This window comes from Rhamphochromis sp. 'chilingali' (assembly GCF_963969265.1).
Source record: "Rhamphochromis sp. 'chilingali' genome assembly, chromosome: 19".
Taxonomy (NCBI): domain Eukaryota; kingdom Metazoa; phylum Chordata; class Actinopteri; order Cichliformes; family Cichlidae; genus Rhamphochromis; species Rhamphochromis sp. 'chilingali'.
The window spans coordinates 13,590,304-13,596,387 of record NC_137946.1 but is presented as its reverse complement, the minus strand read 5'-3'; positions in this window follow the sequence as shown (position 1 = coordinate 13,596,387).

Sequence of the window (6,084 nt, the reverse complement as noted above, 5' to 3'; positions counted from 1 at the left end):
GTACGTTGACCCTAATGGAACAAAAGTTTGACTTTGCTTATGAGGCAGTTTGTGCGATGCAATGTTACACAGAAATCATGCTGTCAAACAAAGAGGAACTCGTGCTGCAGAAAGCAGTTACTATGCTGCTCGACAACAAAAAAAAAATAAATAAATAAAAATTACTTTGAAACCGCAGCTGATCTCAGTGGGAAAAATCATGCTGCATATCTGTAGTGATGTGTACTTGTTAATGTGTTAGGAATGAAAGGATGCCACGTGGTTTGATGGAAATGAAAATTATCAACCTACAGAGAGCTGATTTTAAAGACATTGCATAGAGCAGAAGGCGACTCCATATTGCAGAAATGTCATTGCAACAACTCAAAAATGGTACTCGGGAGTTTGTACGGCCTTCCTGACATTGTCATGTACGCATGCCTGGCAACATCATGCTCCTAAGTTCACAATAGATGGTATCCTAATCGATCTCCTCGTGGATCTGGATCAGGGCATCACTGAGCTCTAAGGTGCAACCTCTTGGCAAACTAACCATAACGTCCCAGAGGTGTTCTATTGGATTTAGGTCAGGTGAGCATGGAAACCAGTCAGTGGTGTCATTTCCTTCCTCCTCTAGAAACTGTCTGGATACTCTCACCACTTGAGGCCCTGCCTTTTTATGGACCAGGAGAAACCCAGAACTGACTGCACCATTGTAAAGTCTGAAAATAGGTCCAAGAATTTCATCCTGATGTTTAATTGCAGTCAGGATGCTGATGCCTAGCCTGTAGAGTTATGTGCATCCCTCTATGGATATGCATCCCCAGACCATCATTGACCTCCACCAAACCGGTCATGCTGAATGATGTTACAGGCGACATAGCGTTCTCCACAGCTTCTCTAGACCCTTTCACGTCTGTCACATGTGCTCAGGTTCACCCTGGTATTCTATAGCGAATTCCCATCAGGCTCCAACTTGCTGGGCTGTGAGCACAGGGAACACTAGAGTCAGCCTCTCAGGCCACCCTCGTGTAGTCTGTTTCTGATTGTTTGGTCAGTACATTCACACTAGCGGCCTGCTCGAGGTCATTTTGTATATCTGGCAATGCTCATCCTGTTTCTCTTTGCACAAAGGAAGAACAGTGGGCAAAGCCACTCTGTTTCACAACGATATTAGTTGGCAAGTAAACGGTTTTAACCCTTGTGGCTATGAAAGTTGCTATGATTTTATTTTTAAATCTTTGTGCCAGTTATGTTGGTGCCGTATCAATATCACTGAAAACTCTGTTGGCCTAGTAGAGGCTTCATAGCTAACACCATAAACAGGGGAAAGGTGAGCTGCAGCGCTTTAGAGTTGTCACTTAATACTCCCAACAGGAATAAATGTAATATCGAGCCAAACTTCACATAACAAATGTGCACCATTGTTCTGAAATTTATGGACCAGAGATGACTTCTGGGGCTCAAAAGTAGGCCACAAAACAAGCGTATAGAGTTCCACGAACGGCATTTTTCCAATAATGCCTGAACAGCATTAAATTTTTAACACCTCCAGGTTCGCTAAAAATCAGTCTGAGCGCTCCTACACCATATTTTCTTCTTTATGAGCCTAAATGTCTCAAAGTTCTGTTTTTCAAATCCTGTTCTACTCATGAGTTATCAAATCTTGGGTTATATTATTCCATTTTATAGTTTAAAAGGCAACTGAGTGCATTCTTTCAATCTAACTTGCACTGGATTTTGGATGTAGATAGAAAACGAGTCATAATCAGCTTAACATACTGTAGAGTACAGTCAAATTTTATAGATTCGGATTTCAGCCTTTTTATGTAGATTCTGACTCGATTAGACATTCATGTGCATGTTTGCATGTGGGAATTTAACTGCTCAAGGCATCAGGATGTTAATTAGGCCTGCAAATAAGGATGGCCTTTTTTATACTGTGGCAGCCATGTTCAAATTGATGCAAAAAAACACACTGTTAAGTATCCCACTGTGTTAAATGAAAAGACAAATGAATAACAGGTCTCTGTTTTTTTTAAAGAGCCAACAAAAGAAGTTGACTCTTCTCACAGCAGACTTCGGTGTCTTTGTCGTCTATTCCTCTCCCCTCAGGCAGAAAAAGCTTCACTTTAAAACTCAGCTGTTGTCACATTCTGGAGCCTCTCCTTTGCATGTCACACATAACTCTAATTCACTCTGATCACTGGCTGTGCCACACCTCCCTCAGTGAGCTCCCCAAGGGCTGTGGACCACTGCCTGCAGTCTGACAAAAGGGACAGAGGAGAAAGCGGCAGTGCAGGAGGTGGTTTATTCGGTTGTGGGCATATGGGGAGAAAGCAGATTTGGGGGTTTTGGCTCTCAGCTGGGTGCTGTGTCACACAGAGCCACATGCCAAAAGTGAACATGTACTCAGCGACTTTCCAAATCTGGTCACATAATTCCATTTTTTGGCTATTAAATCAATGTCTGTCTTTCTATCTGACTTGAATATTATTTTTTTTAAAATGGGCCCCAAAGTTATACTATGTTGGAAAAATTCCAGTTGATTTCTTCGTTTAGAGTCTGATTCACAAGGTTGCTCCATCGTCTTAATCTTACACTTGATTCCAGTGTTGAAGCTCAATAATTCACAAGTTAAATCAGTGGGTGGGAGAAACCACTCCTGCCTTGAATTATTTTTATTTCAGTGTGTCATCTTCAGCCATCACCTCATGTGGCGTCCCTCAGGGTTCAATACCTGGGCCCATTCTGTTCTCCCTTTACTCCTAATAGGTCATATGCAACTTACTAGCTGATTGGGAAGATCGAATTGAAAATCCCATCCAGTTATTTGTTTTTTGACAATCAAATCACTTTGGTTCCCTTTTCACTGCATTGTGTTAAGTGTTTTAAGAGTTTTAAGCTGCTGTGACATGACTAAATCCAGTGTTAAGAGGAAGTGTTTCACATTGAATACATCTGACAGCTTCTCTCTTGTTGTCTGCTCATATTTTATCAGTGTTTTTCCCGGAGAGAAATGGAGATCAAAACCTCCCAACACAATAAAAAAAAAAAGATGAAATGGCATCCATAAAAAAAGGATATATGGATGGCAACTAGAAAGTTCTGAAGGTCATTCTAGTTGGTCACCAGTGTAGTAAACAAATAACAAGGAAGAATTCAAGACTATATTTATCTCTTTACTATTTAACCACAGGTACAATTTCTGATATCTAATTTGTTTTTATACATCTACATGGTCACATTGAATTTTAGTGTGCTTATTTAGATATTTCTGGGTCAGCAAACATAGAGCAAAGCACACTGGCCAGAAGCACTCCTGTCCTTGCTGTCCTTATCACAAGGCTGAACGAGGTTGACTGCAGGATAAGCATAAGTGGTTCACAGCTGGTGTCTGGGGGAAACACGAGAGAAGGGCGGAGAAGGGCCGATGGCAAGGGTGGGGGTGTGTGGTGGTGATAGTGGGGGGGTTGCAACCATGACGACTGATGGAGGAGGAAGTAAACAGATGTCCACAAGCTGGCAGACCAGGCCCAAAGTGGTCAAGTCACTGAGAGACAGGTGGGTATCCAGAAAACACAGGGGGGCTACAGCTTGAGGGTGAATGCAGAATGCAGAACAGAAACAGTGTAGTGTCCAGGAATAAATCTGCCATCAAGCAACAACATAAACTAGACTCAGATCTTACTGTTACTGGATTTCTCTTTCATTTAGAAGAAATGCAGTATTCACTGACACCGCATGACTCCATCTGGTGTAACACACTACAGCAAAGTAATTACTGAGATGATCTCGAGTCAAAATTTTCACCCATCTGATGACAACCGATGACACTAATCAAGCAAAAACATCCTTCTTATCTTATTGATCCCATTTGTCCTCTCTCCACCTTTATTGTAGATTGATGTCTTGCAGTGATGCAACAGTGATGACAGTGCATTTCTCAGTTCAGCACATTTAACTAATCTATAACTTTCCTATTCATAAATCATTCACAGTGTTTTGCTGACTCACAGTAACAGACTTGACTATAGACTTGAAACTGCAAAAGCCATCAGTTTAAATCCCCTGATAAGCTTCTAAATCTGAGTGCATAAAGTAAAGGAGACATGCTGTCGACTCCCTCAGCATTAACTGTCAACATGACCTTGAGCAAGGCACTTCAAACCCAGCTGCTCTGAAATGAACTGGATCTGACTGTGATGACAGAAAAGAAAAAGAAAAAAAAAGGAGGAAATGCAAGTTGAGGAGTTTGGGGTTCAGGGTACTTTTCAGGAAATCCTGCTGCTCTTATAGTTGTGATGGGCAGAAATCGTTAGTGTGCTGCCATGTGTCATTAGTCTTGAGATTTAACCAGGAGTGACAGTGATGAGTGAAATAGGAAAACAATCCAAAGGGGATGAATAATCCATGGGGGATTAGCCACAGGATAAACACCTGGACCTATAAATGAAGAACTTAGGCAGTTGAATGATGAATGAAAAATGCTGAAGGTAAAAAATCCCAGTCCTCATTTTGGTTGAAAGTGACAAATCTGAACAACTGTAGATTGAATTGCTACAAAAGTGTACATTCATGTTTCCAGGAGGATGAATCACTATGACACAGATGATCTCCTGACTTTTTCTATCCTTTTTTGTTTTTTAGATTTTAATTTTTAATTTTTTTTTTTTTTGCTTCATCTCATTTGTTGCTGCATTATTTTAATCAAACATAATGAAAATCCTCTACACAATAAAGGAATAAACTAATGACTGTATCCGAGTTAAAATCCCTGACCCGTGACGATTTAAAGGGAAGTAATTTATACACATCTGCTTCCACGGTCTGACTCCAACAGGACTCCTGATGATTTAATGGTGGTGTTACGGTAAAGAGATGAGCAGGACGCACTTCTTTAGTAATGGCAGCATCATTAAACGAGACCTCGTCAGTTACCATAGAAGCTTATTCATACCCAGCAAAACTCTGAGAGGCTTATTCTGAGTCTAACCAGCTGCAGCCACTCCACGAAGACAGTGATGAGCAATAGAGGATGACATCATGGGACAAACAGTTAAAGAAGCATTTTTTTCTAAGACTCAAAGTCACTTTTAACATTGTTATGAATATAACTTATATAGCATGCTGAATGAGACATGGGTGTTCTTTTCTCCATGCTCTGTCTGCCCCTTTTCTAATTTTCATTTTATCTAACCATTTATTTATTAGATTTGTGTATTTTTATCATGGCTGTTGAACAGCCATGTGATGTGCATCCATGTTGTGGGAGTGTATATAATATACCTAAAGGTTTAAAACGGGATTTAGACCAAACAGACATTTTTTTTATAGGTGGGTGGCTGGGTGGACAAGTTACAATTAGGGAGAGGATCCAAAAAAGAAATGCATGACCTGGATTCCCTTTATGCTCATTTAAATCACCATGTGGGGAGTCACCATTGTGCTGTCTCAAGTAGCTTTGTCTGCTCGGCAGATTTTCTAATGAGGGGCTTTTGGAGGAGGATGACAGAGCACTCTGCCTGTTCAGTCGGGGAGGAGGGGCGTTTAAAGGAAACGAGCAACGCTCTGTCCATGGATATGCCTAATACTAGATCCCCCCTACTCAGATGCCCTGCTGGCAGCTTGGCAGTGCCATTAGGACTGAGAAGGGTGGCATTAGTCTGAAACTCTCATTATGTCAGATACACTGAAAACCTGTAATCCAGGCAACAAATGATAGGGGTAGAATTAAACCCAATTGGGCAGGAAGGCAGCAGAGGTGTAATTCAAAGTACTCCGTTTTGTTTGTACTTTACACAAGGCAACTTTAGTTAGAGAAAAAAAATCATGTACTTAAAATATTTGTACATCCATTATGTCTTTTGTACAAAATAAATAATCAGGCTTGGATGTTGAAAGTGTGTAATGCATTTCTTCAAGTGGCAAAACTGTTAAAAACCAAAAATAATGATAATAATTATCATGATAATATATATACACAAATGTAATCAGTGCTGCAAGAAAACTATTTTTCTTGCTTTTTTTTTTTGCATTTTTCTTGCAATTTTTCTCATGGAGCAGGTCACATTCAAGGTGGAAAAAAGAAAGAGGAAATGGAAG